We start from the raw sequence: 11,826 nt of genomic DNA on the forward strand, positions 1-11,826 counted from the left end.
TATAGCTTTTCTTTGTTCTACTCAATATCAGCTTAACCGGGGCTGGGGGGGTCCACTTTCATGAGGACTCGCTCGTGCGACTGGAGGGCTGGAGGTGGCTGACTCTTCTTCATGTGGCCTTCATGTGGCCATATAGCTTGGGCTTCCTCACAGCTATTGTGTGGCAAGAGTAAATGTCCCCACAGAACCAGGTGCAAGACACATGACCTTTTATGACATAGTTTGAGGAGTCATAGTATCACTTCTGCTGTGAGCACAAATGCAAAATAAAAGAGAGGAAACAGAGTATTCACCTCTCCATGAGAGGAGTGTCAGCGATTTTTATGAGAAGGGAATATTGGAAGGGAGATGTTATACCCAATTTTAGAAAATACATGTGAGAACAATCTCTAATGATGCATTAAATAGTAATAAAAAGCACTTTTAAAAAACACAGATGATTTTATTATATATATCATGACAGCCTTTCAAATAGGCAAAGCTATTACTGTTCTTGTTTTGCCGATGAGGAAGCAAAACTGAAAGAGCAGAAAGGTGGATTTGCCATGATTTCACAAAGTTTTAATTTCAGAGCCCCTCACTAGCACTGACACCATCTCCCGAGGCCCTTAAGGGTCCCAGAACTGTGTTCACTGGGTTTTTTAAGTTTCCAGAGAGAAGATAGCTTAACTGCAATTGGTTAAATCTACTGTGCTTTTCCACTTTAACCTCCTCTCCATCATTTCTAGTTGTCAGGTGTCGCTGGGATGATTATGAGCATTTTGGAGATTCTGTTAAGGGGAAAGTGAATTATGAATACACTTAGTTTTCGTGGAGTGGGATTTATAGATGTGGCTTTCAATAACTTCAACGTATAGTTATTACTGGGCTTCCCAAAGCAGATATGATTTCCAGTAATACTCCTAAGTCCAGGGCCAGAGGTCATACTGTGATATGACTGTGTCCTATGGTATCTAGAATTAGAATGAAAACACATGTGTGGTGGAGGAGAAAAAAAGTTCGAAACATACATAACTAGAAGCTAGTCTGTGGAGAATTCTTCCAATCAGAAAATAATTGTTGTACTTGCTCAAAGGTAGCACAGAATGCAAGGAAAGCAGAAAAACACTGTGATGCAAGTGTTTAGAGAGAAACTCTCTGAGAAGAAGACTGGAACTCAGAGCTACTGACAACCAAGAAAGTTAATGATGCTTTCCCAAGTGGCTAATGATGCTTCCCACTCTGGGGGCTTCCCAAGCAGCTCAGTGGTAAAGAATCTGCCTGCTAATGTAGAAGATGCAGGTTCAATCCCTGGGTCAGGAGGATCCCCTAGAGTAGTAAAAGGCAATCCAGTCCAGTATTCTTGCCGGGAAAAGTCCACAGATAGAGGGAAATTCCATGAACTGGCAGGCTAAAGTCCATGAGGTCACAAAGAGTTGGACACAACTGAGCAACTGAGCACATATACACACCATGGGTTCGAAAGAACTTGAAGAAAAATGAAGCTATCTGGTTGTTACCATGAAAGATGAACTCATAGAGAATAGGAACAGGGTCACAGTGATTATCAACTCATCAACAAAAAGCACCAGTAAAGTACCATTTCTCATGTTACAAGGATCCTGGAGTGTAGAGGATGGCCCTTAGTTACACATGCTGGATTAGACATGGCTGCTGACCTGTATGATGTAGGGTAGTGCAAAATGATGCTAACTCAGGCTAGCTTATTGGGTAAAACCAACAACAAAAGGGAAATAAAACATTACTTATATGATTCAGTTACTGTACTTTCATTATTCATTGGCACATACTTTTGTTACTTGAATGGGATGTAGGTAGCATGTTTGGGAAGAGGAAAAATGGGAAATCATTGTGGAAGCCTTATGCTTAACCATGACAGGAAATGGAGAAATCCAACCACAGAGGCTTTGTGGAGGAAATAGGATTCTAAGATTCACGGACAAAATGGGCTAGGCAGGGAGGTTATTCCCAATGCATGCTCCAAATAACAGTTGGGTACAGCTCTTGATGCAATTATGGTGTAAAAGGTAAGGGAACTCTGAGTGTGCTTGAGAGGAGTGATCTGAATAACAATTGTTATCATTTTTTAGATACCTGCGTCAAAGCAGAAGAAAACAAATAAGCTAAAATAACATTCACTCCTGATGATGCCTTTGAATGAGAAACAATCTTTAGATGTGTTTGTTAACGGTCATAGGATCCAAGGCATCATCAGAAATGGTGAGGCTGGGCTCTAGTGAGGTTGATGAGTATGGCAGCCATAGCCAGATCTAAAGAAGAAGATGAGAGTTAATAGAAGTCAGAGTAGGACGGTGGCCGTGGCGATGGGACAAGGCAGCATGTCTGTGAAGAGATGAGCCATGGCAAGAGCTGGAGATGAATGGAAGCTCACCTGAGGATTACTGGTGGTATTGGCCTCTCCAAGAACAAAAAATAACCTCCTCTGTTTGCCCTTCTACTACCCCTAGCCACAACCTGGTTCTCTCTGTATATTTATGCCTAAAATCAATGGGCAGGTGCTATTCCCACCTGGCTCCTCCCAGTCTGGGTTCCACGCTGTCCCTGCACCAACTGCAGAATTCTTTTCCTAATCCCCTCAATCTTTTCTCCCCACAGGAGCCCTGGGCACAGTGGACCCTCTTTCCTTTCGGAAAATCCCTCCCCTGACGCATGACTTCCATGACTTCCATGACCTCTGCTCCTTCCTTTCGTCTTTCTCTTTTTGTTTGTTTTAGGGATCAGTGACGGCTCCGCCCTTTTCTCACTTTCAGCTCCTGTTTATTTTGGTGCCATTATCCTCAAGTCATGATGTCTCTGCAGGAGTCTTTTTAGTCTCTTGTTCATTTTGTAGTGTTGGTTTAGTTAATGTTTCGTTGTTAAGTAGTGTCCAACTGTTTTGTGACCCCGAGGACTGTAGCCAGCCAGGCTCCTCTGTCCACCGGATTTACCAGCAGGAATACTGGAGTGAGTTGCCATTTCCTCCTCCGGGGATCCTCTGACCCAGGGACTGAATGCTAGTCTCCTGCATTGCAGGCAGATTCTTAACTGCTGAGCCATCAGGGAAGCCCCCCTTACATCTTTCAGTGACTCCTTTCTCATATCATGTCAGTTGTGGGGACCCCCAGGTGTCAATCCTAGACCTCTGGTCTGCTGTCTTCATACTGAACTCTTGTTCATTTTTACTTTTCAAAAAATGCACTTATTACAATAATCTCCAAATCTACATTTCCAGGGTCAACCTTTTAACCAAAGCTTGTATTACACACTCCTTGATGTATTATCATCATTTTAAACTCAAAACATCCAAAATTTACCTTCTCCTCTATCTACCAATACTAACTCCCTCTGTCACTTCCTAATTTCTGGCCATGTTATCACACTCAAATTCTCCTAAATTTGTGCTTTGGGGTTTTTGTTTTCCTTTGTCCCTTACATCAGTCACCAAGTCCTGCAGGTTCATCTCTGCCATGTGTATAAATTCATACCTGTCTCAGCTTATCCCAAGAAGTCCAAGCTGTCTCATTATATCTCTCCAGGGAACAGATCAGTAGCTGTTTTTCCCTTTATCATCTGCTTTAAATGCTGTTTGAGTAGCAATGGGAGTAGTACCATATACTACTAAACACTTACTGCTTTGTCAAGTACTTTAGTAGAAGGTTTAAATACATCACCTCATTTAAGCCTTCCAACCCTATGAACTGATACTACTGCTGTTATGCAAGTAGCTTAATGTAGAAAGTTGATAATATTTTACAGAAATGTCAAAGGTAGATTTGAAAGTTAAAAAAAAATGACCAATATGACGTCGGTTATGTAAAGAGAAAAGGTTATTCTTAAGCCATAGCATGCAGGATATGAGTTAGAAATAAAGCTAGAGCTCTTTGTCTATGGCAGAGAAAATTGCAGAATCTCCTCCTGGAAGGCAGAAGGACTTAACTTAAAGTCATCAGACCAATAACCATGTTTTCTCTCTGAGAGTCCTCAGGTAACAGAAAAGATGTTTCAGGTCCAAATACAGGGAATTTTATGTTAGAAAGGTGCCATCTAATTTAATCCCCATTAAAAAATTAAAAGAAAGTAAAGTCTTGAAGCAGTAAAATGATTTGTTCAATGTCACAGTCTAATTCTACTCCATGAAGCAGTATTAGCAATCCTATGGGTGTGTTGAAATTGAGGCTACTTGGATGCAAAATATCATGAGCACTTTGACAAAATGGGTGGTAGGAAGTAAGAACAGAGGAATTGGGGGTCATCAGGGGTAAAGAAAGCGTCTATATTCAGGTGGGTGAGCCTTGGGACTGGGGGACAAGGCAGCCTTCGTGTGCTCAGGAGCCAAGGGGATGAAGCACTGTCCCTGACATCTGTTTGTGGCAGGAAATGACACTATGGGTCAGTCCAAACCCAGAGATGGGGCGGGCTGGCTGCCAAGGTCCCTGACAACTGAACTGGGATTCTGAGTAAGGCTGGCCTCCCCACAGCCTAGAGATCAGACAGGGCAACCGATCAGATGCAAGCAGGGAGTGTTTAGCTAGAGATGGACGCAGGGAGAGAGGGCTTCGGACTAGGTGAGCACTCTGGATGCTTCTGGAAGCTGCCAGGTCTTACATAAGGTCCTTCTGGGAGTCAGTCGAGCCAAGAAATTGTGGCCAGGCTGCGGGACCCAGTCTGGACTAGTGGCTTACCCTCAAGCCCCCTAGGTATGTGAGGAGGGGTGGAGATACTCATGTCTTGCATCTGTGGCATCCAGGACTGAGTCTGGGGCTGGTGGGAATGAGAAGATGTAACTGGGAGCAGATTAGAAAGCATGGCTCCTGGAAGCAGGGTAGATTATGTGGGAATGTGGTGGATCAGGAGAATACGAATAACAGGCCCAGCAGCCTGGGTCTCCCAAAGGTCCTAGGTTGGTCCTCTGAAGACCTGGAACCTCAGCTCAGCTTTCTCACTCACTGGTTGTGTGCCCCTGGCAAATGATTTGTATCTCTAGGTTGTGGCTTCTTCCTTTTAAGGGAGGAACTAATACAGCTGATAAGCAGAGGCACCGAATCTTATGAGCTTGTGCAGATGGTGGAGATACTGGGGCATCAAGGGTCTGGGAACAGGAAGTGCTCCTGGAACTGGAAGGTGCTGGGCAATTGGCAGCTGTCGCCCTTCTCAGTCACCTCTTCCCTGGGGCCCCTAACCCATTCTTCCAGATTTTCCCTCACTGGCCAGTGATCCATTCTCTCTTCATAGGATCAAGTCCAGAGTTGGACAAAGGCCATGAAGGAAGGACTGTCTGCCTAAATAGCGTTACTCCCTGTACCCATTCAGGCAACACCACTACCAGTGAACAGTCCTTGAATCCTTCTTCGCTGCCAGATTCCACATAGCTGCTTTGTATTCCCAACCCCTCCCCCAACAACTCTATAGCAGAGTTTCTCTAAGCAGCCGCAGTTTATAGATGAAGTCACTGAGGCCCACAGAAGTTACAAACCAGTGGTGGGATCAGAATTCTGTGGACACAGCTGGGGAAGGAGAGGGTATGATGAATTGAGAGATACAGCAAAAACCGCTACAATATTGTAAAGTAAAGAAAGTGAAAGGGAAGTCTCCCAGTCGTGTCCGACTCTTTGTGACCCCATGGACTGTAGCTACCAAGCTCCTCCATCCATGGGATTCTCCAGGCAAGAATACTCGAGTGGGTTGCCATTTCCTTCTCCAGGAGTTCTTCCCAACCAGGGATTGAAGACCCAGGGATTGAACCTGGGTCTCCCAAATTGTAGGTAGACACTTTACCATCTGAGCCACCAGGGAAGTCATTGTAAAGTAATTAGCCTGCAATTAAAATAAATAAATTTTTTAAAAAAGAATATACATTACCATATGAAACAGATAGCCAGTAGGAATTTGCTGTATGATGCAGGGAGCTCAAATCCAGGGCTCTGTGACAACCTACAGGGGTGGGATGGGGTGGAAGCTGGGAAGGAGGTTCAAGAGGGAGGGGACATATGTATACCTATGGCTGATTCATGGTGATGTATGGTAGAAACCAACACAATATTGTGAATCAGTAATCCTCCAATTAAAAAGAAATAAATTAAATTAATTTTTTAAAACCAGCAAAAAAAAAAATTTGAACTCAGACAGCTTCTGCCTTTTAACCACCAAACCACTAGTCTTTCCTAGACAAGGCGGCTAAAACATGAACAAGTAGAAATAGAGAGTAGAAAAGGAATTTTCATTGGTAACAACTGATAACTAGAGATTTGGGGAAAGAAATATGAAAAGAATTGAAATGGAGAAGAAAAATATCAGGATTTTGGGGAAAATACAGAGACCAAAATTTGTCTTGAGAATAAGATGAAAATGAAGCCATCAAAGCTGGTTTTATTCATGTATCACAGACTTATAAATTAAACATTCACTGAATAGCCAGAATTAAACATGATATCGGCATTTAGAGAATTCATAGCCTAAAAACCAGATGGTCATACGTCTCCAAAATATAGTTTAACAACAAGAGAGATTTCTGACAGAGTGTGGAAAGTGCTGCCTAAAACCTTTGGCCTAGATCCGTAGGCCAAAGTTACAGGTTACAGAATTGCAGAAGGTGGTGGAGGCAAGAGTGGGGAGGTTCTTGATATTATCAGCAAGAAAGTCAAGTAAATTCTATTTATTCAAGTCAAGATCTTTCCCCTAATCCCAGCCATATCAGACGAGAAAGAACAAACTTAGGGTCAATTATTTGGAAGCGGAGAGAGGACAGTCCAGTGCTTAAGACTTCAGCTTCCAATGCAGGGGGTGTGGGTTTAATCTTTGGTCGGGAAGCTAAGATCCTCGACGTGCCACAGCCCACTGAACGGAAACATAAAACAGAAGCAACGTTGCAACGAACTCAATGAAGTCTTTAAAATGGTCCACACACAAAGTTGTAGAAAAGAAAACTCTGCTTAGGAAGAAAACGTTTTCTCTCCACAGTTAATTTTCTCTCTACAGTTAATCAGAATAACTAAATCATTCTGATAATAATCAGAAATAATTGCCTGATAATCCATCTCAGTGATCCAAAGTCACTAACATTTGTTTTCTTAGAAGAAAAATTTTATTGGAATATGGTTGCTTTACAATGTTGGGTGAGTTTCTACTGTACAACAAAGTGAATCAGCGATATGTATACATATGTCCCCTCTTTTTTGGATTTCCTTCCCATTCAGGTCACCACAGAGCACTGAGCAGAGTTCCCTGTGCTATACAGTAGGTTCTCATTAGTGATCTATTTTATACATTTTTCCAGGCGTTAAACCATTCTTTCTATTTTTTGGTTGCAAATGTGGTGGATTTACTTATTTTCCTCTGATGCAAAACCAAAGATTCGACTATGGCACAGAGACCGATGTGTTAAAAGGTCACGAAGAAGTGTGAGACCCGCAGCATGTGATGTACAAGCTGGAGGGCCACTGACACTACACTGATGCTGAGGAACACACCTAAAATAACACTTCAGAACACAGTGGCACCAATGTGACAGCTGCCAGGTACGCCTTCAAGCACCTCCCTTAGGATGGACTTACAATCTCTACACTTTGGTATGGGCAAGATTACAATTCTTTGGAAGAATACAGAGTTTACACTTTTCAAAGCTCATAGAAGAATTTTAAGGCCAAGACACAGTGGGGTTCATTTCTCTTAACTCCCAGGGACAAAGCTGGTACATTGCTCAAAACCGCATTAAGCTTCTTCATTCAAATCCCACCCCAAACTTGTGACTTCCTACATTGAAGTTCCTCCCATCAATTCAAGTAGATCAGGTCAATTTGACCCCTGGGCAAAGTGTCTGAGTATGACCCAGTCCAATCAGCCTGGCCAAACTTACTTTAGCAGATAAAAAAACTTCTATAAGTCACTTTGTATATATCAGTGATGATAAAGTGTATTTATCACTTTGTATTTATCAGTCAAACGGGTATTGTTAACTACCAGTCATCCAATTGACGTTTGGTGAAATTTCAATCTTCCTCTAACCTTCTGGGGGATAGAATCTCCAAATTCAACACCATGGTTCATGTAAGTGTGGAGCTGGAAGCCTGTAATCCAGGACAAAATTATTCTGCAACAGTTTGGACAAAACTGTGTTGAAATTTATCTAATGGTCAGTAAGCCGGCCCTCAAAGACTAACACAGCCAAGTTACAAACGGTTCAGAAAAATCTGTATCAACATTACTGCCAAAACTAGAACAATCCCACTTATAGGAGACCTTCAAATTCTCACTCTTCTTTCCTGTGTTCAATATCAATATAGTATCAAGAGTCAGTTTCAATCCTTCAGCCAACTTATTCTATAAAGAAGTCTCTGTCCTGAGAAATTTTTCATTTTAGAGTGTAAGTAAGCCCATAGGTAGGCTTTCCAGGTGGCTCAGTGGTAAAGAATGGCGCCTGCCAATGCAGGAGATGCAGGAGATGAGGTTCAACCCCTGGGCCGGGAAGATCCCCTGGTGAAGGAAACCCACTCCAGTATTCTTAACAAATATTTTAAACATAATTTTATTTATTTATTTATCTGGGCTGTCTGGGTCCTCACTGCTATGTGGGTTTTTTCTCTAGTCGTGGGGTGTGTGGGTTTCTCACTGTGGTGGTTTCTCTTGTTGCAGAGTATGAGCTCTAGCGTGCTTGGATTTCAGTAGCTGCAGCAGGTGGGCTCAATACCTGTGGCTCCTGGGTTCTAGAGCACAGTTGCTCCTCAACATGTGGGATCTTCCCAGATCAGGGATTGAATCCATGTCTCCTGCATTGGCAGGTGGATTCTTTAGCACTGAGCCACTAGGGAAGCCCCACTCCAGAATTCTTCCTGGGAGAATCCCACAGACAAAGGAGCATGGTGGGCTATAGTACATGAGATGGCAAAGAGTCTGACGCGACTGAGCATACGCACATACACAAGCCCATAGTTGCTGATCTTATATTTGGTTTCTAGCTTTTCTGATGCTTTTCCTGCATCAGTGTGAGCATGACCAGAAGGAGAAAAGTCCCCTCCATTACAAAACTTGTCTCTCATATATATTCAACTATACCAAACCCATATCCTCTGATGAAGACATGCATCCTTGGCAGCTTTTCCTGGGTCACAGTAAATCAGTGTGTTATACATACTTCCAACCAGAGGGCCTGTCTCCATTCTGCAGGGGCATCCTCAATGTTAAACCATTCTTGCATTCTTGAAATAGTCCAATATAGTCATATTGCATTCACTAGACATTACTGAATTTGTTTTGCTAATAGTTGATTTAATTTTTTTTTTTTTTTACAATTTTATACAACATTATGTTGTATTCCCTGTAATTTTCTTATCTTATAATGTTCTCGACAGGTTTTGGTATCAATATAACACTGGCCTCAGAAAACAAGATGGAAAATGTTATTTAAAGGATAATTCTTAATTTTTATACATGGAGGGATCTTCAAATGCTCTTTTTTAGCATTTATTTCTAATACAATTCCACTTCTGCCAGACAGGAAACTTTATGTAATTTCAGTCCTTTGATATGGGTTGAGATTTTTTATTAAAACCCAACATCTGGTAATTTTTTATAAAGATTTCAAGTATACTTCAAAAAATTAAATTTGCAGTGTTAGAGGAAATATCCTTTGCATATCAGTTAGGTCAAATTTGTTAATTTCAGGTTCAAATCTATATTTTTCTTCTCCTTAATGAGAAAGGTATGTTAAAATTTCACACTATAGCTGTAGACTTATCTATTTCTCCCAGCAATTAGGTTAATTTTTGCCTCATACATTTTAAGGCTAAGTTACTAAATGTATGCAAAATTTTTAAGTACATAGTGCTGTAGAACACAAATCTGGTATATGAAAACTGAAAACCAGGTCTAGAAAGGCTGTGTTCATCAGTTCACTCAATCATGTCTGACTCTTTGTGATCCCATGGACTGCAGCACACCAAGCTTCCCTGTCTGTCATCAACTCCCAGACCTTACTCAAACTCATGTCCATCGAGTCAGTGATGCCATCCAACCATCTCATCCTCTGTCGTACCCTTCTCCTCCTGCCTTCAATCTTTCCCAGCCTTAGGGTCTTTTCCAATGAGTCAGTTCTTCACATCAGGTGTCCAAAGTTTTGGAGTTTCAGTTTCAGCATCAGTCCTTCCAATGAATATTCAGGGTTGATTTCCTTTAGGATGGACTGGTTGGATCTCCTTGCAGTCCAAGGGATTCTCAAGAGTCATCTCCAACACCACAGTTCAAAAGCATCAATTGTTCAGCGCTCAGCTTTCTTTATAGTCCTCTCACATCCATACATAACTACTGGAAAAACTATAGCTTTGACTAGACAGAGCTTTGTTGGCAAAGTAATGTCTCTGCTTTTTAATATGCTGTCTAGGTTGGTCATAGCTTTTCTTCCAAGGAGCAAGCATCTTTTAATTTCATGGCTGCAATCACCATCTGCACTGATTTTGGAGCCCAAGAAAATAAAGTCTGTCACTGTTTCCATTGTTTCCCATCTATTTGCCATGAAGTGATGGGACCGGATGCCATGATCCTAGTTTTCTGAATGTTGAGTTTTAAGCCAACTTTTTCACTCTCCTCTTTCACTTTCATCAAGAGGCCCTTCAATGTTCTTACAAGCCATTAAAATACGAAGCCAAAAGGTAAGTGAAAATGCATAGACTTCGCTCTCAAAATAGGATATATTTCTCTTAATCTCACTTTCTGACTCAGTGTCTCCTTTATGGGTTTCTTTTCATGAATTATGATGATATAGTTTGATGAAATCATCCAGTGGTTTGATCCAGAAACCCTCTCCTTGTTTTGAGCTATCTTGAGTTGGCTTGAAGAAAGGTATGAAATCCCCAAACAAATGAATTATCAGTTGTAATTTGTTTAATTAAAAACTAAATATATACCAGAAGAGATTAATGGATATCTGATGGGGTGCTGTAAAACCAAACAATACAAGAGTGTACTCTTTCTAAAAAGTTTGGAAATCTTTGCGTTATCTCAGTTCAGTTCAGTTCAGTTGCTCAGTCGTGTCCGACTCTGCGACCCCATGAATCACAGCACGCCAGGCCTCCGTCCCTCACCAACTCCCAGAGTTCACTCAGACTCACGTCCATCGAGTCAGTGATGCCATCCAGCCATCTCATCCTCTGTCATCCCCTTTTCCTCCTGCCCCCAATCCCTCCCAGCATCAGAGTCTTTTCCAATGAGTCAACTCTTCGCATGAGGTGGCCAAAGTACTGGAGCTTCAGCTTTAGCATCATTCCCTCCAAAGAACACCCAGGACTGATCTCCTTCAGAATGGACTGGTTGGATGGATCTCCTTGCAGTCCAAGGGACTCTCAGGAGTCTTCTCCAACACCACAGTTCAAAAGCATCAATTCTTTGGTGCTCAGCTTTCTTCACAGCCCAACTCTCACATCCATATATGACTACTGGAAAAACCATAGCCTTGACTAGACGGACTTTTGTTGGCAAAGTAATGTCTCTGCTTTTCAATATGCTATCTAGGTTGGTTGTAACTTTTCTTCCAAGGAGTAAGCGTCTTTTAATTTCATGGCTGCAGTCACCATCTGCAGTGCATTATCTCAAGTATATCTAAAAACACTAGTTTCCTTACATATGTCTCAAGGTCGTCTGAAGCTGTAACATATCAAAAAAAAAAAAAAAAAACGAACTGAGGAGGAAAGTCATGATTCCAGGATAAGTAACATAAACAGTTGTTCGATTTATGCTCTTTGCTTTTCATCAAGTGGAGTCCTCTGCCAGTTGTAAAGCTATTGTCTCTCGAGTTCCAGCTTACTTTCTGTATTTGGTCTTGTAACAGTGGGGCTGGGA

General features: G+C 41.8%; 1 pseudogene; it reads right to left on the reverse strand.

The window, feature by feature from the left end:
• Positions 1–7,561: 7,561 nt before the first annotated feature.
• On the reverse strand, positions 7,562–9,125 carry LOC112444594 (voltage-dependent anion-selective channel protein 3-like; annotated as a pseudogene).
• Between the last annotated feature and the right edge of the window lie 2,701 nt (positions 9,126–11,826).

This window comes from Bos taurus, chromosome 27 (assembly GCF_002263795.3).
Source record: "Bos taurus isolate L1 Dominette 01449 registration number 42190680 breed Hereford chromosome 27, ARS-UCD2.0, whole genome shotgun sequence".
NCBI classification, from domain to species: Eukaryota; Metazoa; Chordata; class Mammalia; order Artiodactyla; family Bovidae; genus Bos; species Bos taurus.